This window comes from Meleagris gallopavo, chromosome 1 (genome assembly GCF_905368555.1).
Source record: "Meleagris gallopavo chromosome 1, MGAL_WU_HG_1.1, whole genome shotgun sequence".
Classification (NCBI taxonomy): Eukaryota; Metazoa; Chordata; class Aves; order Galliformes; family Phasianidae; genus Meleagris; species Meleagris gallopavo.
This window is the reverse complement of record NC_139404.1, coordinates 20418771-20446604: the sequence shown is the minus strand read 5'-3', so window position 1 is coordinate 20446604 and position 27834 is coordinate 20418771. Positions and strand designations below refer to the sequence as shown.

The window sequence follows — 27834 nt, the reverse complement described above, 5'->3', positions numbered from 1 at the left end:
TAATTAGGTATTACTATTTTATATTCTAATTTCGGTCTAGCTATAGACTTTGGCTTGTAGCAGTCTAACAAAATATGATCCTTTCACAAAACAGAAGAGATACAAGACAAAATAACCACAGAATTGGTAGCTAATGACAGAGAGGTGGGAACAGGAGATGATGTGACAAGCAGTGATAACAGCACAGTAACCCTGCAGTATCAAGTCTTTCACCAAGTAGCTCATTGCTAAAAATCTAAAAAGTAAATAACAAGGACTATAGGTATTCAAGTAGTTCCAGGTATGCACAAAATCTCTTTCCCATTATGCAGGGCAGATGGAATGTAACAAGTAAGGTTCTTCTCTGAAATCCCAACAACTGGGTGGTGGAATCTGCTGTCATTCACAAGCAGATGTAGATACCTGCATTTTGATGGAGGAAAAGAGAAAGCTGGTTGAAGCAAAAAAAAAAAAAAAAAAAAGTAACAACCATAACTAGGTTCTAATGGAAAAGAAACCCATAGAGAATGGTCACATAGATAATGTCACAAAAAATGGTCTTTTGGAGGAATGTGATCATGAAAAGGTAGAAGTGCTAAAGGTTAGGAAAAAAAAACTGAGTAGCAGGGAAATGTATGCTGTTACCTTACACGATAGATTTAGCTGTGATGCTCACTAGAAAACAATACACATCAAAGAGAGTGTTAAAGAAAAAAAATTGCAACTCGTACATAATAGTTGTGTATAGGGAGTGAAGAAACCTAATAACAGGTGAGATAAAGTATGAGCAATTACAGTAGCACAAATGATAGAAGAGATTGAGTTAGAGGGAAAGACAAATAATTTTGTCCAACATGAATAGCCCAGAAAATACTGGAGACAATATCCAGTATGCCTTAAACTGTAGCACACTGAAATAATGATGAATGATCTCTATGGTGAAGCTTCTCATGTTGCAAATAATTATTTAAAGCCAGTTAAAGAGAGGCATTTCCCAAACCTAAGATACTAAGAACTATTAATGTCAAACTGTCATCTCCTAAGAGCTCTGAAAGTATTAAAACTAATTGCTAGTCATCAAACAAATGATGAGGGCCTAATTTTACACGCCTGTTTCAAGGCAAAATTCTCACAGCCGTCAGGTTGATAAGTCAGTGGAAAAATGCCCAGTAACATTTTAGTATAATAGCTCTTGTTATAAAAAGCCAAAATGTGTATTTTTAATCATCTCTTTTAATAACCTTTTAATAAGATCTATTAATTGAAATTTATGTGTTACATAACATTATATTAAGCTAAATTAATCAGCATCTTTCAGTAATGGTTGCATTGGAAGAGGAATTCTGAGTACGTATTCAGTCTCAGCACTGCATTTCAGACCTGTGCTGGAATGGAAAACTGGAATGCATTACATGGAAAGTGCTCATTACTGAATAGCTGGAAATGTTTTTAGAATTACACAGTAACAATTTGCCAGACAATTAGTAAATGTCAGTTTCCCAATTAACGTATACTATTTCTAGAACATCTGAAATCTAATGTTTGTCATCTATGCTCCCTCCAAAGGGAAAGGGAAATTATGCCACACAAAGGGGAAAAAAAAAAAAAAAAGAAAAAGAAAATAAGTTACACAGGAGTGAAAGGGCAAAATCTAGGATACAGGTAATTGTGTTCTCTTATATGGAATTCTATACCATGGCTTGTGCAGGAACATTCTGGGACAGAAAGAAGCACAAACAAAGTTTGTTGCTTCTATGCGTAAATAAAGGCAGTAGCTATGGTGAAAAATAACATATATATATATACACATTTATCCAAGAGGCATATCTCATTCACAGCTCTGCTGAAATTCTCTGGAAAAAATTTACAAGCACATCACAAAACAAGGACAAATAGCCACTCTATTCCAAACCTTGGAAGATATTACAGTGAACTGTAAAAAAAAAAAAAAAAAAAAAAAGTCTATTTTTATTTAAGTTCACTGTTGGCCGGTTTTTTTTACTATTCTGTATCTGCATATAAAGGCTGCACATAGCTGTAGACCTTAAGCTTCCCTAAGCCACAGAACAAACCACTTGCCTCAGGTCAGTCATGGTGATGCACAGAACTCCTGGAGGGTGGAGCTGCAGAAAGACAGAAATCCTGCCTCCTATCTGCAGGAGAGAGTATCATCAGCTGGTATGCATGTGACCTAGAATAGGAATACCTGCCAGAAACATCAGTGTGGATATATCTGGGAGTCCTGGAGAACCTCCCCTACGAGGAAAGGCTGAGAGAGCTGGGACTTTTCAGCTTGGAGAAAAGAAGGCTCCAGGGGGATTTTATAGCAACCTTCTAGTACCTGAAGTGCCTACAGAAAAGCTGAGGAGGGACTTTTTATAAGGGCATGTAGCAACAGGATGAGGGGAAATGGCTTTAAATTGAAAGGGTACATTTAGACTGATACTGTGAGGGTGGTGAGACACTGCAACAGGTTGCCCAGTGAGGCTGTGGATGCCCCCTCCCTGGAAGCATTCAAGGCCAGGCTGGATGGGGCTTTGAGCAACTTGGTCTGGAGAGAGGTGTCCCTGCCTATAGCAGGGGGGTTGGAACTAGATGATCTTAAAGGTCCATTCCAACCCAAACAATTCTACGATTCTATGATTCTATGACTTAGACTTGATGCCTGTACCAGGGGTGGATATCAGAAAGCGGATTTTAAAGAAAATCTTTCCTCCTCTTATCCTCAGTTATGTGATACGATTAAGACTATGCAGCCTCTGCCTGTATTCCATCTGCATCTGCATTGCTAAAAGTCACACAGCAGGAACAGCAGAAAGCTTAAGAATCCCTGAGAGTCATTGTAACGCAGTAAATATGCGATAAATATGGTGATGACCATTCACACTGCAGGTCAATGTGCATGGGCTACAGTACATAAAATGTTCACCAGTAAAAGACAGCTGATTGTGTATTTGCCAACTACAGAATATTCTTTTTGCATAAATATATTAAATCACATTTATGCCAAATATATTACATACTCATGTCAAGAGAATAGACCCCATCTGTACTGCAAAGATGTAATTAGCATTAATTAATATGTTCACATTGTCTGGTGTTCATATATTTTGCCCTGAAGTCATAAATGTGGCATGGCATTTAGCGAGGCAGTATTCATGAGCCTTCATTTGAATTCCAAACATTTGTTTTTTTCTGATCCTTTTACTCACCCTTAGTATTAACTCTTTCTTGGCAGTTATGGAAAATAAGGTTTGCTCACTGCAGCAATAAATTGCTGTTCTTCCTAAGATACTGTCACATGCAAACAGGTCTGCTCAGCAGCTGATATACTAGATGAAGGTACAGCTACCTTCATCTTGTGACACTGATACAGTAACAAACAAACTTGTACTTCACAATTGAGTACTATTAGCAAAATTGCTCAAAAATGTTTGAGCAGGTTATTAGCAATCTAAGATAAAATCTGTTCAATTAAGCCATTTGGTAAATAATATCTATATATTAATTAAGATGATACTGCAAGATATTTAGGGACAAATACACGTCATCTACAACAGCACAGCTGTTAGCACTGGTAATTCAGCAGAGATCCTCAAATATGAAGCCACTTTCATGCCCCACTCGTGACCAACACATGTGCGGACAAGATGCTCTTGTTCTTACAAAGAAAAAACTTCATAAACTTGTGAGAACCCTCTGTTACTTATTTTTTTTCTATCACTGCAGATCTCATTTCTGGTTCTGGTCATACTGATGCTATTTTAGTAAATAAAAAACATCCAGAGTACTTTGGGCTGAATTTCTTTGGTGAAAGTCCTTCATGTGAGAAGTATTTCTCTTCAGAAAATCAATACTGTAGGCAGCATGTATTTTCTGCATAGCTTTCTTCTTTTTATTTCTGAGGGCTTCTTCTCATTTCTTTACTTTCTGTAAATATCTGTAATCTATTTTTTCCCTTCATGTACTGCTACTACAGATATTAACAATAGCAGCTAAAATTGCAGGGTAGGTATTCAGGTGGCTGATTACCCAGATCACTGGAAGCACCTGGGCTAGCTACCTTAACAGTAGCTTACTATTTCTACAGAGAATGCTGTATCCACAGATCCAGGAGAGACTGGATAGGGCCTTGAGCACTCTGATCTAGCTGTGGATGCCCCCATTCATTGCAGGGGAGTTGTACTAGATGACCTTCAAAGATCCCTTCCAACTCAAATAATTCCGTGATTCGAGTATTTTACGCTGCACAAATTTTTAAAATCCATACAGTTCAACCCCTAGAAATAATATGACCCTTCTCTAGCAGAAACAAATTTACCCTTGAAAGAATCAGAGGCAATTTTATCACATTTTAATTGTATGCCTTTCAATCCATAGCCTACTCCTTTTTCATGCTTTTAGAGGCACAGCGCACAGCGCACCTTTTGTAAGCAGCAGTCACAAGTGTGATGTGCTCCAGTTACATATATTGGACCACTGGTTGTGTGTCTGTTAGTGCCATAACCACAATGGACTTTGGATGAAGCTCTTCCTATTGCTCATTTATGCACCATTTTCTCAGCAGCAATGAGGCTTTAGGAAGTCATCTTCACTAGCAGTAACCATTTATTCAGTGTAGCTTTGGTTGGCCAAAGGTTTGCAAGGCTGCATGGAAAACTGGATTGGTTCACTGATGCAATTGAAATATAATTTGGCAAGAAGAACAGCTATTCAGTTCTCTAATCTGATTTACTGTATGAATCTGCAAGCAAGTGTCACATCATGAATGAGGGAGCAACAGGATGGAAAGTCATTACACGGCTATACAGTAGAGGAATAGGTGAACAGTAAGTCTGTGCAGATACAGGTACTGAGTTCATACCAGCAGGGACTAACTTAATTGAATTGCTAACATTTTGAGCTGCTAATCAAATCACTCTTTGGAGCTGTATCATCACAGTGTGGTCACTCCTGCTTTAGCTAGGCTACTGCAGGTCACTGCTATTTGCTCTTTATTCAGAGCAAGTGGCCAGAAAAAAAAAATTAACTCAAAGTATCCTAAACTATGGTTTCAGTACAGATAAATCTTAAAACAAATCTTCTGAAATTGGTCATAGGAAACGCATCACCTGCTTTTTCAATTCTTTTCGTTTGTGGTATAATACCAGATTTGACAGTAATATGATCTTTTGCAAATCATAAAAGCCAGAAAGAGAAGTGACAGAGATAAGTTGCATCTTCAGTGCAGCCAAACAAGGGCACAGTGGATTTTACATTAGCAGTATTAGTATTAGTATTTGCCAGCACCCTCAGGATTTAAACAGGGTGAAAGTCCTTCTTAATGGGGAATAATATCACATTTCTCCTTCAGCTTGAACAGTCCACATGGGTAGCACGTAGGAAAATAGTTCAAGCCAAGGGTGTGGGGAAATATCTGTGACATAATTTTATTGCTATAATGTGTTTAAGAGAAGAGTGGTACCTCCTTAATGAACTCTGTTAGCTTAGCTGCTTGGGACAGTACTAAGCTTATTGCTTGATATGCTGGTACCAGTGCCTGAACAATCAAAACATGAAGATACGACAGAAAACTATAAACTGTGTATGTGGATTGTGCTATATGTAGAGCCTCTATATGTAGAGCTTGAGGTTTTTTACTATTACAATTTAACTTTATTAAAATTCATATTTCACCTTAGTCATTTTGTTCATGCCATGTATGAGGTCTTACAATCAATCCATTTCTGAGTTATTCAAGAACAGATAACGTCTGAGCAATTTTCTGGAAGTATGAGATCCACAACAATCTTACAATACTCAGATAATTCAAAATGAGCAAAATTGATTTCCCTTTAACTTTGGAGAAATGTTCACATCTGAGTGAACAAACAGAAGAGTTTTCAGCAGATACAGTCACTTTCTGGAAAAATTGAGTTGCTGAAAATGAAGGTGTAAAAATCCAGAATCCCTCTATTTAAAGGCCTATAATTGCAACAAATAGCAATATATTTCATGCAGAAAATAAAATGTTGTATACAAGCCATTTCAAGTAAGTTTCAGGAAAAGATACACAGGCGTGTATCATAAGGTTATTTGAATGTTATGATAAGGTCCTGTGCAAGTTAGACTACTGCTACTTCCCTACAAAAGTGTACATAGCTGCTGTTTTTAAATAGAATCATAATTATGTGTAATTACTATTATTAATTATATAAAATAATCACCTCTTCATTGCCTGCACACTATTGCAAACAGTAGTTTCTGCAATAGAACAAAGAACTCACAATGTAAACAACAGAAAATACATAATGAAAATTAAATTTGAAGTACATCCATATGCAAGATGTTCACCAAAATACCTTCAAGTTTCTATCCTGAAAATCAACAAACAGGCAAAGATGTTCATAAATGTGACTTTTGTTTCTCTTACACTGTAGGAGACTCATACTAGAACTGACATTTAATCTTTACTTCTTATCAGTAGCAAAAAAAAATGTTATGTGGGAAATTACTTGTTCAAGGAGTTCTCAGAGCTTTTGTTTGATACCTTCAGTTCAGAAACAACAAAAGCCAGCAATTTCTATGCCACTGAGGATGAGTAATTTTTTGTGTGTTCTTTTAACAGCCAACTATCTCTGAAAATCAAAAGCTATAGATGCAATATATTAGGACTAAACTTCAATATTAAGCACCACACCTTCTTCAAAAAGATGGCTAGAAAAAAACATTAATAATTTAAATAAAATTATGGAAAAAAAGGTTCTTGCCTGTAAACATGCCTTTTTTCCATACCTTTTTTTACGATATTTTCAGAAAGGAAGTGGTCATAAGATTGTGCTTATCAGCGGAAAAGCTTAGATTGACAACTGTCCAGGACTGCTGTTTGTGTTTTGTTTTGTTTTATTTAAAGAGAACACAGATTTGGTGAGGAAAGCATAGAAGCCTTGCATCAGTCGACTGTAAATGTGTGCTGCCCCTATGTGGCTGTTCTTTGAGTCTCTTGATGTTTTCAAACAAATGTGGCTGATATGTGGTTAAATGTACCCAATGTAAAGAATTAGCACAACACTTAGGCACCATTTGAATCCTACTTAATCTCTCAAAATTGATTCTACATCATACATAGATTATATTAGGACTATTTCAATCCTTATTCTGCTTATTGCAGAATATATATATATATATATATAAAATAAGCAGAATTATATATATATATAAAATAAGCAGAATTATCCTAACATCCTAAAGATAACAATGAGGCTTTAAAGCACAAGGAAAAGAAATGTCTTTCTTTAGCTTAGAAACAGTGCCTGCAAATTTCAGTTGAAGTGCCTCTACACCAGTGCAAACAGTTTGGGAAATAAACAGGAGGAGATAGAAGCTACTGCATTACTATTCTAGAAAACCACGATACAGTTGCCATCACTGAAACCTGGTGGGATTATTCCCATGACTGGAGAGTGGCTATTGATGGCTACAGACTGTTCAGATGGGACAGGTGAGGAAGGAGGGGAAGAGAGGTTGCTATCTATATCAGGAAAGGAATTGAATGTGAAGAGCTGTCCCTAAAGAATATTCAGGAGCAATTCAAAAGCCTATGGGTGAGAGTTAAAGAACAAGGCAGCAAAGGGAGCCTTGTGATCAGAATCTACTACAGGCCACCCAATCAAGTGGAGCCTATTGATGAGGCCTTCTACTACCAGCTACAGGAGGCACCTGCTGGAATTTGCAGTTATAATCCATGAATCAGGGCTACAAAATTAAGCATACTTTGAAATTTATGGGGCATAAACTCCTAAACTTGGCATTGTCTAGAACCAGCTCCTGATGGATTCCATGATTGCTGCTGCCATCTAGGAAAATGCTTTACTTATGTTTGAATTTTTTTTTGCTTTAAACCCTCTTCCTAATACCATTTTACTGAAAAGATCATTTATTTTACTGATTTTACCTGTGAAAAATCCAAATGGACTATCCTTACTAATATAGTCTTGTGAATTACTAGCGTTACATGCCTAAGGACTGCAGATATTCCTGTCTAATTTAAAAGAACAATATTGAAATGTTATTCTCAAGTAGCCACATGTGAAATTAGAAACATACAGAAATATTTGAAAGCTGTCTTTTTCTTTGGTGCATATGGAACAATATTTTGAAAGATGATATTGCTCCCTTTAGGGTCTTTAAAATTATGCAATGTGTTCTTATGCTGAATCCTAGTGAAGTTTATGCTTATTACTCATATTAAGTTTCAAGCTGAATTTGACTTAGTCATGCATATTTTTGTAAGATCTACACACAATTCTTCTGCTATATATGCAGGTCCTAAAGATCATTATGTGGTGCTTTGGAGACAATGTAGATTTCACTGCTGTGTTCCTAGTCTCCTGATCAACACTCAAGTAAGGAAGTTCTCATAAAGTCGTAGGTCTCCCTGTCTTGGATAATATTTTTAGTTTCTCAAATGTATCAGCATCCTTTCAAAAGCCACTGCTGAAACAGACGTACAGAAGTGAATTCCATACTGCAAATTGCTATCACATATCCTAAGTATGATAATAAAAATATTTTAATTTCTTCAAAGCATGTGAGACATTCCAATCACTAAGTCCCATTTGCTCATGCATTATGAAACATCTTTGAAAAAAATGACAACAACAATACAAAACGTTCTGCTACTTATGCCAACAGAATAACAGGTCTGTAAAACTGTTAATAAAATCAGTCTTTCAGTGGAGTGTACAAAGCCATATAATTCTAATGATAGTAGCCCAGTCTTTCTTTTGAAAGGCTATGATATTTCAAAAAGGTGGACTTGGCACGTTTATCAAGCTTTTCACTTATCTCTTTAACAGTATATAAGGAGAATATCTTATTAATGAGATTATATATTCCATATGAAGACGATGTGCAAACAAACATTAATCTTACATATATTTATGTCTCCAGAAGGCTCGAGACTTCTCTTCCTCCTTCCCCAAATGTGTCTGTCACAAGGCTGTCCTGCATCTCCTTGCTTTCCTGTTCCTTTCTTCCTTATTACAAAGAGTACCTAAAAAGACAAACAGAAATAGAAAATAAGAATTACAGACATTAAAAAATAAAATCTCATATATAGAGATTAAAAATATAGCACCTACCTCATCAATCAACCCTGCAGCAATTGTTCTTAAAATAACCTAGAGTCAGTAGTAAGAGTTAAAAGACCTCATCTCATTTCCACTTTCTTCTGTTCACCAGCAGAGTAAATTTTTCTTCACAGTTCTTGCTTTTGTTGACATCATATGAAGATTTTCATCACAGAAATTTTCTTGTTAGTAGAACATAAAAAATCCCATGTTGTAAGATCTCCATGAGGAAAAAATCATGGGTTTTATACCAAAAAAGTATTTCCCTGCTTGCCATGCAATTTTTTCTTTGAGGGTTAGTCTTCAAATAGTCACTTGATAGAATCAAGTAAAGAGGACTACACATAACAACCACTTATCAAATTTTCTGGTCACTTGCAAATCTTGGAAATAAGTACTACAACCTCAGGAAAGTTTGATAACTCAAAAGGCAGAATACAGTGGAGAGTATCTATCCACCTGCTGGGAAACACGGAAAATCCTTCCAAACCACACTGGATCCTAGGTGTATGCAGGCTTCCTATATTTCATAAAACACACTTTAAGAGTGAAAGTACTTCTTTAAATACTTCGGTGTTAATTATTTAAAGAAAAATACTTATTAAATGAAAACACTTTTGACTTCATGAGCTTATCTGTGTGGTAAATTAAACTTGTCCAGCTGCCTGACACCTACTCAGATGCCCACTCACTGCCCTTCCTAACCAGCACAGGGGAGGAATATAAAAGTGGTCATGGGCCAAGGTGAGGACAAAGCGATCACCTACCAATTACCATCAGGGCTAAACAAACTCAACGTAGGCAAAACTCATTTAATGACAAAATATTTGAATTGTGAAAAAAAAAAAAAAAAAAGAGAGAGAAATTGCAACATTTTCTTCCTATCCATACCCTTTCCCCAGGCTCTACTGCACTCCTTTCATTCTTGACTTCTCTAACCCACCTAGAACCACAGGCAGGGTGATAGGATTATGGTCCTTTCTGCTATTTCTTCCTCCTCACACCTTTCCCCTGTTCCAGGGTTGTTTTCCACAGACTGCAGTCCTTCAGGATAAACTTGCTTTACCATGTGCTCTCTGTGGGCTGTAGTTACTTCAGGAAATATCCACCTGCCCTGGCATGGCAGTATGATAAGTGCTCCTCTGTGCCTTCTCCACCATGTTCTCCTCCTGCACCATGGCTTCCATACCTGTCCTGCACCTCCTCCCTGACCTTTTTATCCAACCTTGGTGTTTGCAGGGCTATTTCTCATATCTTTTTTTCCTCATTCCTCACTGGCACACAGCATTCTGAACCTTTCTCAAACCCATTTCTCCAAGGCACTGCCGTGTTGGCAGTGGGGCACAGCATCACCCTGTGCCGGGGTCATTGGAGCCAACTGGCAGTGGCTGTGTCCAGCACAGGGAGCCCCAGCCTCTCCTCACAGAGGCCCCTGCCAGCATTTGGGCACAGACACACAACATACTACATTCAAAATTTACAGGTTTGAGAATCAGTAATCTCTTCTGCCACCAATGTGCATTAACAGAGGGGGTGAACTAGATGATCTCCAGAAGTCCCTTCTGATCCCTAAAATTCCATGATTCTGCGATCCACAGCTTCCTTATTTTCTCAAGAGAATACAACTTTTATTCAAATGATGGCACAATGAATACAATTAAAGAGATTTAGAGAAGATAAGTTATTAAAGATATCTCACTTCAGATCAGGATGACAGCATAACAAAGGGTATTAATGATAAAAAATATTACGAGAAAGTTTTATGTGTATTATCTTGAAATTGCAAGAAAGTAAACGTGTTATGTAAACATACATTGGCCAGAATCAACACAATAACTAGGGAAATATGAAAGAGTAAACTATATTTCTGATATAATGGAAACCAGCAGAATGTAGGCCTACCACCAGAATCTTTGGCCTACCACCAAACTCAGTCACATGGAGTTCAAATCAATCTGCACCTACTATCACACAGAGTTATCAGCAAGGCTAGAACGACATGTAGGAATCATAAATGGAACATCCAGCAACTGGCTCCATACAGGCATAAGGATACTGTGCTTGACACCTGGACCTGAGGGTCTAAAAGATCAAATGTTTTCTCTCATACATTACCTATGGAAAGCACAAAAACTTCCAACATTTCTCTGCTAAATATATGCCATAATTTTCAAAATAACAACTGAGATTTAGTGAAGGAAAAGAGTATTTGTAATGCCCATGATAACAAGACACAAGCAGTAGAAAGATCTGATAGTCTACTGCTGACTGCAAAACTGCATTTTAACACAAAATGTTGTGCAGCAAAGGACATTGCAAACTCATTTCTGCAGCTCTTCATCACAGTCACAACAACCTAATCCTCAGCTTTTTCTTCAGCACTCCATAGACATTAGTAGACATTAGGAGGAACTTTGTATGAAAAAGCTCAGCAAGCGTAGAACCATATTAGTGGTGATACAATTTGCCAGAGGGAACTTCTGCATATATCATTTCTATTACAGCTGAACAAATACATTGTGAATAATTGGACAGATAAAGCATCTTTCTTTTGAAGAACTGTTGAAGAGAAGCTTACAGTTTGCTCAATTTTGTTTGTTATTCAGAGCTACCCAGTGGATAATTAGATGAACGAGTTTTGCTCTGAAGGTTGTTCACAAGCATTTCATACCAACATCTGCAATTTGAACAGTTTCAATTAGATTTCATTGCTTATGTGGGTCACATATTATTGGATCTGACTCCTGCCAGTATGAGTATTGCTCTTAGAATCCAGCATTTGACATGAAAATGTACTTATAAATTCAAAACATATATTGATCAAATACTCTCAAACATTTTGCACTTCAAAGTTAACATTATTGTGAACATTCCTGCCATCACAAAATACCAGAAAGAATTATCCCAAAGCACCAGTAATACAAATCTCTTCTATTTTTTCACTCTTTAATTTTAACATGTCTTTATGGATTAAATGTAGGATATTTATTGAGATAAAAGTTTATTTTTTCAATTAAGCAAAGCAAAAAAAAAATCTGATAATACCTGAGTAGTGATGCCTTTTCACTGCACTCATTATCTGCATGCTGATGTTCTGTGTGCAGTTCAACCCTGAAGCACTCTCATGCAGTGCTTTGACAATTAAAATGATATATTTTTTCCTCCTACATAATTTTTTTGAAGCTGTCAGATACCATTTTCTTCAAGACTATGTGTCATGGTGTACCTTCTGTTTAGGATTATTTGGAAAATTCCTGAAAGCGGGGAAAATGTGTATTTTTAAGGTCACCATTTTCAAAGGTTATTTTAATATTTGAAATTAAAATCTGCAGACTCTTTCTCTTTGATATAAGTAAAATTTTGTATTTGCATTATAGCAAATCAGAAATATAGTCGAAGCCCAAGAAATATAGGTTAAATTCTTCTCCTTTGTCTTTTTCCATAATTTCCCCTTCCAATATTTGGAGGGAGCATATAAACAGGAGAGCAACGGCTGTTTACAAGAGTGGATAGTGATAGAACAAGGAGGAATGGTTTTAAACTGAGACAGGGGAGGTTTAGGTTAGATACTAGGAGGAAGTTTTTCACCCAGAGGTTGGTGACACTGGAATGGGTTGCCCAAGGAGGTTGTGGATGCTCCATCCCTGGAGGCATTCAAGGCCAGGCTGGATGTGGCTCTGAGCAGCCTGGTCTGGTGGTTGGCAACCCTGCACATAGCAGGGGGTTGAAACTAGATGATCTTTGGGGTCCTTTTCAACCCAGGCCATTCTATGATTCTATGATTCATTCCATGATAATTCAAAATAATCCAGGTGTGGTAAGAGAAGAGGTAGTTTCTATGTTAAGAGCCAATAAGAAGGAAAAATAAGAACTTCATCCCCTAGTTAACAGTGAATTGTCAGCCTTTCCAAAAGAATACAGAGAAAAATTACACAAAAAGTAGATCCTACCTCAGTGCTGTACTGTTTTCCAGAAAATTTCCGAAAATGACTTTCAACTATTTCACATACCAGTGATGAGATGCTCACTATAATGAGAACAGTTGGCAACATCAAAGAAAAGATGAAAATAGTGTTAACACAACTGTGGCATAATTTCTGCTGCTCCAAACACTCACACCATCTGCCTGGGAAGAATAAACACACAAACAGCAAAACTAAACCTGGAAAACAGGAAATTACTTAAGTCAATGCATGTTCAAACTGCTGTAACTTTTATCTTCCTTCACCCAAAAATAAATAGCTTCAGAGGGACTAGGAACTGAGTTTTATCTCACTGAACTTTCTATTCCTCCTCTTCAGTATACAAAAGCTCATAAACAGCAGACATTCAGCTCTGTAACACTGTCCCTGTGATCTCAAATTAATTTATTCTAAAAATGAGAAGGAAAAAAAAGGCAGGCAAAGTTTTGATACTGAAAAGATCTACTTTACTGTTAGATCTATTTCTCAGTAAACCCAAACTTGTACATATTCTTCTTCCGTGCAGAATGAAAGGTGAGTGATAGAGAGCATTTTCTTTTCTGTAGAGTAGATTGAGATCTCAGAGTCAAAGAAATAATGCATGATAAATGAAACATATTTCATTTTAACTGTCAGAGATCTTTTGAATGTGTCCTATTCTGGATTTCATTTTGCTTGTCTCTACAGAGTCAAAGATGGCACAAAATTATCCCCATTTTGTTTTCTAAGCCTGAATTGAAGGAGCCTCTCATTTAGTCTTATCCTCACAGAAGACAGCAATAGTGCAGAACAGGCCTGTCTGGAAGTGTTTTCAGCAAATGATTTAAGAACCAAACAGGCCACCTAACCAGCCTAGATCTTTCAGCAGAATCACCTAAGCCTATATCATTTCTCATAGTTGTTTAACCTCTTCTTTAAAATCTTGTCGAAGCCCTAATTAAAAATCACTAATTCCACATCTGCCTTCGGCAAATTTTCACAGAGCTTATCTATTCTGACTGCTAAAAAAAATCCTGTGTTTAATCCAAATTTCTTTTTTGGAATTTACAGCTATTTCTTGCCCAAGCCCCAGTAGTTATGGAGGTCTTTATTCTTCTCCTCTTTACCTATTTTATATATATCTTCTCCATTCTACAGGATGAATTTCCCTTCAGACTCTGTTCTTTGTGCTAAAACACATCTCCAACAAAGTCAAAAGGAGAATTCCAACTTTCAATCCCACCAGGAAAAAGAATAGACTCAAGAAAAGCTATGTTGACTTCTTGTGAACTTTAGCACTTTTCACCTGACAAATTGTTACGTCTTGCAGCCTGATTTCTTCCCTCCTTTTGAAATACATTTCAAAATTTAAGAAAATAATTTGTTTTTATTTCATTGTAAGAGAAGAACCTTTTCTTTTTACATTCTCTGGTGAATTCAGTTTGTACTAACTGCATTTTAATTAGCAGCTCTCTGCTTCAAAACATATGTTTCTTCAGATTGTTGACATTAAGAGACAATAATATCAAGTTTGACACATCCCAGTCTGTAGCCTTGAAAAAAAGAAAAAGAAAAAAAGCTATTGTATCACTTGTGGAGGATTATACACCTAAAAATAGTCAAGTTGAAAAGACTTGTCAAGAAAATGATATTTAATTGATACACTGACATGATACACTGGAAAAAAGCATCTCAATTATAAATAGGTTCAAAACACAGTATTACTGTTACCTTCTTTCAGCAAGAAAGTTAATCTTTAAAATATATCTCAACTCATTGAAAGGCTACTATGGCTGTGACCTATTCCGATGACAGTTCAATCTAGAAGGAATGTATTTAAGTTTAAGTAAACCATTTACCTGCCACTGCAATGGACTAAATCAGCAAATTATGGTGGGGAGTAACTTCCTGGAGAATGAACTGTAATTCTCTGAATTGCATTAACTTCATGCTTCTATCCGTGCAAGTACAATTCTCATTATAAAAGTGGTCAAAATACAATTCATTTTCTAGCATCAAATGCATAGATTTAATGTCTCACATTACTCTTCTTCATATAAGTCAAATTCTAAGACCCTTTGAATTCTCTAAATTAGTAGGTGGGCAGTGTTTTCAGAGCATGTGCACCATTGCCACTGGAGGACAGCTACTGACACTGCATTTTCACTGCCACACTATTAACCCTATGATTCAAAACCAGCAGGTAAGAGTGAGAAACTGTTGTTGCTGCTACCGAAGGCTGTTGGGGCTGGAAGGAAGGTAGACTTGGCAACTGATCTAGATTTTATGGACCTAATGCTGTGGTTAGTGTTATACCCTACACAGCTGCTTTTTGGCCCTCATTAGCAATTATTCTGTATTAATTAAATGGTTAATTTGAAAGATTTTCAAATCTGAATTTCTGAGAATAACTCATGGCATTTTAATTTAATTTCATGTTTTTTCCCTCATAATTCCCTACAGCTGGTTCATATTATCTTTCATCTACATTTCCCACCTTGGTGATTCTTTTAATTTTTGGCTGATAAAAGTAGCTGAATGCAGCCCTTTTAAGGTAACATCATAGAAAAAATAATCAAATTAGTCCACATTAACAGATTGCTGATCAGAAACAATGCTGTCACTTTGTGCAACCTGGGAGCATTCAGACAAATCTGAGTGGATGAAACAGATCATGCTTTCTACTTGATAGGATTGAAGGCTAACACATGGACACCGACAAACAAGAGTTGGCTTCACATGTACTGCACTGATCCAAAGGTAAATACACAGAAAACCAGCCTAATTCTGGATGCTAGGAGGTGTCTGATGAGATCTCCCCAGAGCCTCCCCCTCTCCAAGTTGAACAGCCCCAGCTCTCTCAGCCATTCCTCACAGGAGTGCTGCTCCAGTTCTTTCACCACCTTTGTAGTTTTTGTACTCATTCCACTACATCTACATTTCTGCTGTGCAATGGAGCCCACAAATAGATACAGCAGCCAGGATGTTGCCTCACCAGTTCTGAGAAGGAGGGAATGATTGCCTCCCTAGACCTTCTGGAAACACTCTGCCTAATGGAGCCAAAAGTACTGTTAGCTTTCTTAGCAGCAAGGGCATTTGAAAGCACGGAAAATATGTTGCCCTTAGGAATGATTGGAAACAAAATTCCTAGGAGTGGTTCAGCAAATATCTTAGGCACGTGGTTACCAAACAGCATTTTGGACTAGATGTTACAATCAAACAGAGTTCAAGGCAAGGAACCCGTTTTCTTTTCATCCAACTTCAATGGAAATTTTGCTGATATACAGCCAATCTCTTACATACAATCAGGCCCAGCCAGAACTTCTTGAAGTGCAACAAACTTCCATTTCCAAAGAAGTGCATATACGTAGCTGTACATCTAAAGCTTCTTATTGTTTACTTCTTGTGAAAACCAAGAAGCTAAGGGAATGCTATCCTGTAGTGTTCACATATACTCCTTCTGTGACTACTTTTCTGAAGTTTTGGGGTTTTTCTTAATGTATATTAATATATATTTTAAAGAAATCTAGAAAAGGATCGTAAGACAAAAGCATTTGTTAATTTGGCAAAAAAAAAAAAAGTGTTGCTGTACGTGTCTTTTAGTCACTGTAAATAAACAGTTTCTAGAATACAGCAAAATATATAATTTGTCTCAAGATAGTGATTGCACTCCATATAATTTTCTCCAGCAGACATTCATTATTTTCAAAACGTTTTGTTAATATTTCATTTGACTTGCAGGGTAATTTGTCCTCACTTTCTCATTTTCACAATTTAATATTTTAATCTTGAATTTAACATTAGAAACAAATTTACATTAACAGAGCAGAAGCAGTTGAAATAATCATGTTTTGTACAAAGTAATTGAAAATGCATATGACTTAAAGAAAATGAACAAGTAAAAACTCTGACAAATAATGAGCTAGATTTCTCATACTGCATTTACATTTGAGGGTATGCAACCAAAAGTAAATAAAGACGTGCTGGAGAAATTAACGATGCTTGTACAAGGAAGAACAATATATTTGAAAGTTACTGCACAGTAAATAACACTAAATTGTTCTTTCCTCTTTAGTAGAAAACTGATGCTCTGCTTTGGCTTTCACCATGAAAAATTCCAAGTTTCTCCTATTATGAAGAATAATGCTGTGTTATTCTTCATGTACAACACTAGTTACAGTAAAAATTTTCAAAAATACAAAACACTGCTAATATACAAGGACAAAGGTAGATGCCTCATTGTTTAAGAAATGCTTCTAATTGTAAACTGTGATACTGATTTTACAAATCTTTAGAGGACTATTACTTAGGTGTATCATCTGATGGACCCAGACACAGAGAGCAGAAGGAGCTGTTCGGATAGACTGAAGAGACTGGAACTGTTCATATAATGAAGGAAAGAAAAGGAGAATAAACCAGACAGATTAAGAACAACAAAACTAATGAACCATCATTTCCTGCCCGTGTTTTGAGCATCCCTTTACCATCCTTGCAGTAACAAAGTCAAATCTAAATTCTACATAATCTTTGCAATATCACTTCTGTTGCAGTACCCAAGTCTTTTTCACTCTCCTGTTCAACAGCACACCCTAACTCACTCCAGTGCCTTGTACTGCCATCTGGACTGGGAGGACTCATTTCAAATGGCTCCAGACTATTAAAATGATAATCATACAGCTCACTCTGCATGTCAGGACTGACTGGTCAGCTAACAGACTAAGCACAGTAGGTCACTCACTGCAACAGCTCTTCCAATGTCAGATTAACTAGATCTCTCTCTTGTCCAGCTCATGCTTTTTTTAATATGTAAAATTTGATTAAGGGATCTCCATACTCTTGTCAGTTGGCGAGTCATCAAAATTACTTGCAGAGAAAAGATAGTCAAGTATGTACATACGTCTGATTTCCTTTTAAAACCAAGTTATAACAGCTTGAAGTTCCCCTTCAATTTGGATGACGCATTTCAAAACCTTAGTGAAATTTATACCTGGAAATCTCTGTGATAGGTTTAGGGACTAGTCAAGACTGTGGTGACCACTGTGCCACCAAGAAAGCTGTAGCTGAATGAGCCAACTCAGAAAAGGGAAATTCAATCCCTTACCTTATATTGTTAATAATACATTATTTCATTTCCTAGCAAAGTGATCTAAAATCTAGTGAAAAACACTGTGAAACCAGAAAACTTATGCTTTATCATCTTTATTACAAATGCTAATCACCTATACTCATCATTTATACTGTATCAGTCATCTTTTATAGAAATATAACAACTTTGGTACATTTTGCTTTTGTAAGAACAGTTTGTATATATAACTTCTTCTGACATGAATATGGCAGAAGTTATATATTGCATTTGTTTTGGTTTAATACATCAGATGAAAACATGACACGTTGCAAGTAATGTTACTGTCTTTTTTATTAAAGCTGAACCTACACTCCTGCTCAATTTGCTTCAGCATGTCCTATGGAATTACCATTCTTCAAAAGAAAAGATGTGACATCTGATATTGCAGAAAAGATTCAGATACTGCAATCAGGATGTCTTGCCACAAAAGCCAGCATACAACCTTCACTCATTTTCTGTCAGAGAAGAGTACCAAATATTGATGTGTATGTCTTGGCTTATCAAAAGCACTACTTTTTTAAGCAGCAGCACAAAAGCAAGGGGGGGTGCAATTCTCTGTTGAATCCTTCATGCCCTACTTCTTCTGTTCTGGTAGGCTGCACTGAGTCTGGCTGGGATGGAGTCCATCATAGCCTGTATGATGATGTTTTTTTGGATTTGTGACTAAAACAGAGTTGATAACAAACCAGTATTTTGACTGTGTCTGAGCAACCCTTTCACTGTGTTCCTCGCTCTGCCTCCCACCAGCAAGTAGACTAAGGGAAGACAAGAAACTGGGAGGGCACACACCCAGGACAGCTGACCTGAACTGACCAAAGGGATATCCCATATCATATGATGATGTGCTCAGCAGCAACAGCTCCAGGAAATGACAAAGAGGGGACATTTGTGGTTTTGTCATTTGTCTTCCCAAGTACCCATTACATACACTGAGACCCTGATTTCCAGGGAGTGGGAAAAAGTGAATAAATGTTATATTTTCTTTGCTTGCATGTGCAGCTTTTGCTTCACCTGTTAAACTGCCTTTGTCTCGATCCACAAATCTGTTCACCTACCTGCTATTTTCTCCCTTGTAGGAAAAGGAAGAGAGAAGGCAACTGGGTAGGTTCTTGGTTGCTGGCCAGGGTTAACCCAACACATAATCTTTATGATTTTCACCTAAACTGCAACTCTGACATTGGGCTTCCGTTCCAATCTGGGTTTATTTCCATCAGTAACATAATGCAGCAATAACTGCCAGCAGATACACTCAGTGAGATACTTGTTCGTGTGTCACAGAGCCAACATTTATATGACTTCTTTCTTGCTAATCTTAGCAACAATGAGTATAATACCCTCAAGAGTTAACTTCGGTTGAATTGTTTTTTAATGCATACAGTGCAAATATGCTCTGCAGCAGCAGCAGCAATATAAAGCTGCTTATTTCACAAATTTCTTCACAAAATGTCTACACTAAACAATGCAATAAAAATCCTTCTTTGCCTTTTGCCAGTCAACTTCTGTTGTCAAGTCCAACTTTTCCATGATGTTCTGTAGCACTGGAGAATATTTACTCATTTATCTTACATACTTATGCAACAGGCCATCTGCATCTCTCTTTCAAGGTGACAATCATAGAATCATAGAATAGCCTGGGTTGAAAAGGACCCCAAAGATCATCTAGTTTCAACTCTCTGCTATGTGCAGGGTCACCAACCACCAGACCAGGCTGCTCAGAGCCACATCCAGCCTGGCCTTGAATGACTGCAGGGATGGGGCATCCACAACCTCCTTGGGCAACATGTTCCAGTACATCACCACCCTCTGAGTGAAAAACTTCCTGTTAATATCTAAGCAGTGCAGTAGAGCACTATGCAGTGCATGGACAATCGGCATTTGAGTATCAAATGTCAAGATTTTTACTTCCTCATAACCACTGTATATCTTATCAAGTCAGCATGCCGCAGGAGGTAACTGATATAGCAATTATTTAGTTCCTGTATATAATGCTTTATTGAAGAAGACAACCTTAAATTGATGACCAACACCTTAGCGTTTTGTGGTTATCCACTTCTGGAAAGAAGTGAGTCATCTCCTCTGCTTTGCACTTGTCTTTGTGCAGAATGCCCAGTTAAACTTTCCCTTTTTGCCTGCACCTACAGTTTTCTAAAATCAATCCAAATACTTTAAAAGGATCTGACCTTGTGTTTTTCCAGAATGGTACTCCTAGAAAGTGAGGGACTGAAAAATGAATACTATTCTGACTGGCCCAGACAGAAGGTTGTGAACTGCCTGTTAGATCATACCAGATAGGATTAGAAATAGGAAAATATCTCTCAATAAAATCTCAAAGTAAGGAAGAAACTCTTTTCTCCCTGAAAAAGGGAAAAGATAATAATGTTTTTGCTGCCACACGTATGAAATATGCAAAACGCAGATCTCCTTATGCTTTGCACTGTGCTTTTAACTAAATCAGTGATGACTCTGTGGGTTAGATATGCTCAGATGGGGCTGATTGAGGATTTTGACATACAAACAACTAAACTGTGAATTTTGAAAGTCTGTAGACAGATACAGACGCTGAGCTATTTTGCTCAGACAACATGGGAATTCCATTTACCTTATTTATAATCAGAAACTACGTTTTTGCTACAATTCATAGCTTGTATGTGGCATACGAGGAATCAAGAACGTTTGTGAAGAAGACACCAAGGCACTTTGCATGACAAAATATAACTGCATTTTTACAATTCTACATTTTCAGAAGACCTGAGAGCTCAGCCTACATAATACACTCCCATCTCCACATTTAAGTTACCTGGATATGAAGAATGAAACATAAGAATAATATAAGCATAATATAAGATCTCTGAAATTAGAGATCTATATCTGCTAAGATCCATATACAGCTGAGATCCAAAACCAGTTACAATACATCAATGCACGCCGATACGTATTTCATGTCTAGTGACTGAGAACTTCCAATATCAGCCAACTGCAGTAAGATATACAATATGTTGTCAGTTGTTCGCTGGGTATAATTTAGACAAAAAGGTTTTTTCCACGTAGAATTCTATAAGTGTAAGTTCATGAAGAGGAAATACTGATCTTCAGCCAACAGCAACTTAAATGAACGCTGTTTATGTACAAACCAACAATATGATAACTTTCATGCTCCCTTCCTGCAAAAAAAAGAGAAATGTGTTTGACCAGAGCAATAACAGACTGAAGTATGGCATTTCCCACATCATAGGAGAGACTTGAGCTTTCTTTATTATCAGGAATCACTAATTGAGGAGATAAGAGTCTCAGAAAACTGAACAAAGAGGCAACTGGATCTTCTTGTTATTCAGCATAGCACCAAACTTGCCTACTTCCTTACTGCCTACCCTTATAGAGGATAAGACCCTATTACTATCACTGGCTATAACCCACCAGAGCAAAAAACTGTGATTTGAGACTTTCCAAGTTCAGCACCTGATGACAACAACAACTTTCAGCACCATTCCACGGCACATTTAGCAAAGTGAAGCATTACATTAGCAACAGCCACCTAAACTCTAGCTGACCTAATAAGCTATGTTTCAGTATGTGCTCTATGTTTTTACTGCTTGACTCCAATTCTTCTGAAAAGAAGCAACATCAGCAACAAATCAAATGCTAAATTGAACTGGCAACAAATCCTGTAGTCATTCAAGGTCACAGAACAGTCTTGTCTTCACTTGTCTAGTGATTGGTAGCCTCCCTTTCAACAGTTCAATAATTAATTCAGCCTTCAGTACATTAAAAAACAATCCCCCCCCAAGGTAAATGAGAGTTCAAACCCCCTTCCCCCCACTCAGTTCCTAGTTAATGTCATGTATGGGCTCTAGTGCTCTCCCTGAGACCTGTTTGCCCTCCTTCCCTTGCAGGAATTCCCTCCTGACCAAGGGGCATCACCACATCTCTTCAAAGGAGCACCAACTTGTATATGCGCATCATGCACTACTGTAATGCCTGCATGTACATGAATGGGAAACAGGTTTGGATCAGCTTAGATATGTAGTTATGCAGCAAGTAAGTTAGATTGGCAGGATGCAGTCAGTTAACCAGAACTGAGCCCAGAATACGTCCCCAGAAGATTTCACGCCAGGTGAATGATGTAGTGATTTACACAGGGGAAATTGTCTGTGCCAGTCACTTGTACTTGAGCTGCAGAGTACAAAATGGTAAACACTCACATGAATTCAAGACAATCAAAACTTCAAATAGGATTTTGTTGGGTTTTTTTTGTTTGTTTGTTTTTTTGTAGGTCAATCTGTGATACCGTTTTGGATTATAACATCTGTGTATTGTACCAGAAAACGAAAATTCTGAATTTTGTAGATAGAATGGTGTCTTTATGGCAAATATTATCCATGTAATAAGGATCCGTTGGAGTCAGAGTCACAAGGGAACATGGTGTTCCTATATCCAATCACAAGGGTCAGTAACTTTTAACCTATCACACTTACATTGCCCAGTAAACCAAAAAACTGCATGCACTCAGTTTACTCTGTGACACATCACAGAAAAGCACAGCATATAATATCAGGAGGTAAAGAGGACTCTCTACAACCCTGTCATGCCCTCCAGATGTTAAACTACTGTAATTACAGGTCTTAGGGAACACTTTTCTTCCTAGAATCCCCAAGGTATTATACAGATGTTCCATACCATCCCTGTCAACAACAAGAGTCTACGTGAATTTACCCTCATGAAAGTCTATAACAGTAGGGCCCTTTCTGTCCACTTCAATGGATGTTTTCATCCATTGTGATAAATAAGTGTCTCCTGGGTCTTGTATAGCTCTTAATGCTGCTAAGGGACTGAGGTAGGTGCCAGGAACAGTCTGAAAATCATTCCTACAACCCTTTTGTTCACAAAAGAATAAATATTCCAAATGTGACTGGGGAAAGAGGAGGAGAATGACAACATCCAACTCAAAACTTCTGTGAAGATAATCTGTGGATGGTCAGTTTGCTGCAAAAACACACTCCAATACTCGGGCAACATTAGCAGATATTTAAGCTCATCAATGCAGGGCCCATATATTACCAGATGTTTGTGAAACATCCCCAATTGCAATTTGACAGATCTAATCAGTATATTTGGAGACTAAAGCTGTAAGAATATTAAGTACCAACAAAACTTGGGTTCGTTCGCAGCCTGCTGGCTGCTTCCAGTGTGCTGCACACAGTTCAATGATAGCCTTCTTTTCCATAACAGTTCTTGCCAAAATTTTCTGCTGCAGAGTTCTGTGGGATTTTGTTTTGATTTATTTATATATTTATTGGGTATGTGTGTGTGTGGTATTTCTTTTTAATAAAAGAGTTATGCAAGTACTGTGTTAAGGACAAAATGCATTGTTCGTGCTGAACTAAAGTAATTGACTTGTGAGTGACAAAATAATTGCATATATTCTGGGCACTTGGCATAACTATTAGCTTTGCTGCATTAGAAAAATACAGTGTTCTCAAAAATTAATAACACTGTCTGAGTCTACACACAAGAATGCAACATTTAAAAGGTTTATCCTCCAAAAAATTAAAGCTGCCTACCACCAATCAGAAAATTTGTGTGGTTGAGCATTTTTTGGAGTTTTTAAACTTATATTAAACTTTTGATCAGATGACCACTGTTCTTCATAATCTATATATAATGTTTTGTGCTACTGATCACTCCAGCATATAACTTGGAATCATTCTTTCAGAATACTGTATTTTTATTTTTATTGCTTTTATTTTTATGTATTTACTTTAGTTATTTTTGTTATTAATTGTTATTTTTGTTGTTTCTGTAGAGGCACTTATAGCTGACTTAGTGATGAAAGAAGTTGTAAGTTTGTAGGTGTTGTTTGGGGATAGGACAGATCCATTTGCACCTACACCTGCTGCATTAGTGAGATCAGGTTTACAATTGAAGAGCAAGATAAAAGAATATATTTAATTTAACTCTGCTAAGGGTTTGGCAGCAAATACATTGTAAAGGCCACTTATGTATTTGACTGATTCATAGAATCATAGAATCATGGAGTCATAGAATCATAGAATCACAGAATGGCCTGGGTTGAAAGGGACCTCAAAGATCATCTAGTTTCAACCCCCTGCTGTGTGCAGGGTCACCAACCACCAGACCAAGCTGCCCAGAGCCACATCCAGCCTGGCCTTGAATGCCTGCAGGGATGGGGCATCCACAACCTCCTTGGGCAACATGTTCCAGTGCATCACCACCCTCTGTGTGAAAAACTTCCTCCTAATATCCAACCTAAATCTCCTCTGTCTCAGTTTAAGACCATTCCTCAGTTTATGAGAGCAGGCCTGATATGGACATAACAGTGTCCTACCAGTATTTCACATTTTCAAACAAAATGTGTATGATTTTACATTTAGTAAACCCACACCCTGGAGGTTAGTGAGAGGGTCTGGGGAATGGGAGACTTCCCTTTAGTCAGGAAAGAGGATGTGCGTGAGCGCCTAGGCTAAGTACTAAGTACTAAGTACTAAGGTCCACAAGTCCATGGGACCTGATGGGGTGCATCCACGTGTGCTGAGGGAGCTGGCGGAGGTCATTGCCGAACCGCTCTCCATCATTTTTGAGAGGTCTTGGATAACAGGGGAGGTCCTTGAAGACTGGAGGATAGCCAATGTCACTCCGGTCTTCAAAAAGGGCAAGAAGGAAGATCCGGGTAATTATAGGCCTGTCAGCCTCACCTCTGTCCCTGGAAAGGTGATGGAACAGCTTGTGCTGGATACCATCTCCAGACAACTGGGAGAAAAGACGGTTATCAGGAGTAGTCAGCATGGGTTCACCAAGGGGAGGTTGTGCTCGACCAACCTGGTGGCCTTCTATGATGCTGTCACATGCTGGGTGGATGGGGGAAGAGCGGTAGATGTAGTCTACCTTGATTTTAGAAAGGCATTTGATACTGTCTCCCACAGCATCCTTATAACAAAGCTGAGGAAGTATGGGAAAGACGAGTGGACAGTGAGGTGGGTTGAGAACTGGCTGACTGGCAGAGCGCAGAGGGTCGTCGTTGGTGGTGCAGAGTCCAGTTGGAGAACTGTAACCAGTGGTGTCCCCCAGGGGTCTATGCTGGGTCTGGTCTTGTTCAACATCTTCATCAATGACTTTGATGAGAGGATAGTGGCCACCCTCAGCAAGTTTGCTGATGATACGAAGTTGGGAGGATTGGCTGACACGCCTGAAGGCTGTGCTGCCATTCAGCGAGACCTGGACAGGCTGGAGAGCTGGGCAGTAAGAAACCGGATGAGGTTCAACAAAAGCAAGTGTAGGGTCTTACACCTAGGGAGGAAGAATTGCATGCACCAATACAGGCTGGGGGATAACCTGCTGGAGAGGAGCTCTGCAGAGAGGGACCTGGGCGTCCTGGTGGATGACAGGTTGGCCATGAGCCAGCAGTGTGCCCTCGTGGCCAAAAAGGCCAATGGCATTCTGGGGTGCATTAAGAAGAGCGTGTCCAGCAGGTCGAGGGAGGTGATCTTCCCCCTCTACTCTGCCCTGGTAAGGCCTCATCTGGAGTACTGTGTCCAGTTCTGGGCTCCCCAGTACAAAAAAGACAGGGATCTCTTGGAAAGAGTCCAGCGGAGGGCCACAAAGATGGTGAAGGGCCTGGAGCATCTCCCCTATGAAGAAAGGCTAAGTGAACTGGGTCTGTTTAGCCTTGAGAAAAGAAGACTGAGAGGGGACCTGATCCAGGTTTATAAATATCTGAGGTGTGGCGGCCACAGTGGTGAGGCCAGTTTCTTTTCAGTGGTACGTGGAGACAGGATGAGGGGAAATGGACATAAGCTGCAGCACAGGAAGTTTCGCACGAATGTGCGTAAGAACTTCTTCACAGTGAGGGTGACAGAGCACTGCCCAGGGAGGTTGTGGAGTCTCCTTCTCTGGAGATATTCAAGTCTCGCCTGGACGCCTACCTGTGCGACCTGGTGTAGGGAACCTGCTTTGGCAGGGGGGTTGGTCTCGATGATCTCTAGAGGTCCCTTCCAACCCCTACAATTCTGTGATTATGTAAACTATCCAGAGCAATGAATATTGTTACTGGTGTTGATCTGGCAATTATCTGATTTAAAACAGGTCAATAATTATTTGATGATGATCATGTCACTCTGTAACACTAGGGTGAAGTTTCAGCTGTGTCCCCATCATAGATAATAGAAAAAGTATATGAATATTAGATAAGCATATGTCTGTAGAAATCTCAGCTTCAATTATTACTGTAAAAGAATGGAGAAGGAATACATGCAAATAAAAGTAGGCAGAGGATAGCCTCTTCCTCGTGACATGAATAATATAATAAAAAACTCTGACAGGTTTTGATCTCTTGCATGACACATGCTATTCATGGGAGGATCGGTCCTTTCCATTAGAATTGAAATAGTGTTTCATGAGACGGAGGAGAGAATTAGTAGTACTGAGGTGATGGAAAAATTCCTGGAGTCCAAGTTCACTGGTGTACAATGGCTGGTGGAACAATTTGCTTACAGATGTACCTATTGCTCATTGGGAACTATAAATGTCAGCAGCTTCTGTGGTGCTGTAGCACCTCACCTTCCCTGCTGCACAGTAGCCAGAAAGCTAGAAGGATTGGAGGTAAGATTCCTACTTTTTGATTGTACGTTTCCTTCTGTGTGTTTCTTTTTACTCAGTTGCCATTGTCTTTCCCTTAATGTGACACACATGATGATGCTGTCAAAAACTCTTCTAGTTTTAAATTCAATATATGCTAAATTAAGTAGCAGTAGCACATGTTTTTTTTTCTTGAACATGATAAATACCCCATGACTTCATTTCTTAAGCATATCTCGAGTAGTTTGTCTTTCACGTTGAGTTTCTGAATCTACATACACAATCTGCACTGTTCAAAGTCAGGTGATAAGGCACAAACACAACCTACCCAAATAGCATTTTTCCTTTAAAAAAAAAAAAAAAAAGAAAAAAAAACCCCACCCATAACAAAATAAAACAAGCAAACAAAACAAACAAGCCTCCCCTCCCGCCTCCCCCCCCCGCCCCCCCCCCCAAAAAAAAAACACAGACATAGTAATCATCCTGCTGTAGGGCAAAACAACATCACCCAGAATGCTTTCAAAAACCTGATGTGAGATGCTGTTGTCCCTGAATTCCTTCCAGTAGCAGCAGGCATGCTGGCCAAGAGCCACTCTTTGTCTATGAAGCAATAAACCACCAAGCAGCTAATTAGTGGCATCTTGTCTCTGTAGTGGACACTGCCTACTGGAGTCCACCCTTCCAAAGTGGGCTGAATTCAGCAGATGCTGTTTCACATATAGGAAAAATCTATGCCTCCATGATTGGCAGCATGTTCTGTTTTGTTTGATTTTTTTTCTTTTTACTTCATTATTTTTTATTAGTCTCATTAGATTTATCAGAAGGAAGAAACCTTTTCTGTTTCCAAACATCACATTCCCTTTCCCCTTCTGCTATTCCCATGGAGCACCTGGCGGCATCACACCACGGCCACTCAGCATCTCCTAAGCAGGATCACTGTACTATCATTATTCAGAATTCAGAGTATTTATGGCAAAGGGATTTGTCCACCAAAACAAGGATTTGGGTTATCTGATTTGGGATTTTGACCCAGCACGTTACTAGTTGTTGGTACCTTTCCTGGCAAGACTGCAGGCATTTCCTTTGGCTG

At 38.3% G+C, this 27834-nt stretch overlaps 1 long non-coding RNA gene across 1 annotated transcript in view; it reads right to left on the bottom strand.

Moving 5' to 3' along the window:
* LOC146545225 (uncharacterized) overlaps nt 1–27834 on the bottom strand; it is a 56012-nt gene that overhangs the window by 17174 nt on the left and 11004 nt on the right. The window contains exon 3 of the long non-coding RNA XR_014881712.1: nt 8893–9013. This is a non-coding gene — a long non-coding RNA (uncharacterized LOC146545225). The remainder of the gene's footprint in view (nt 1–8892; nt 9014–27834) is intronic.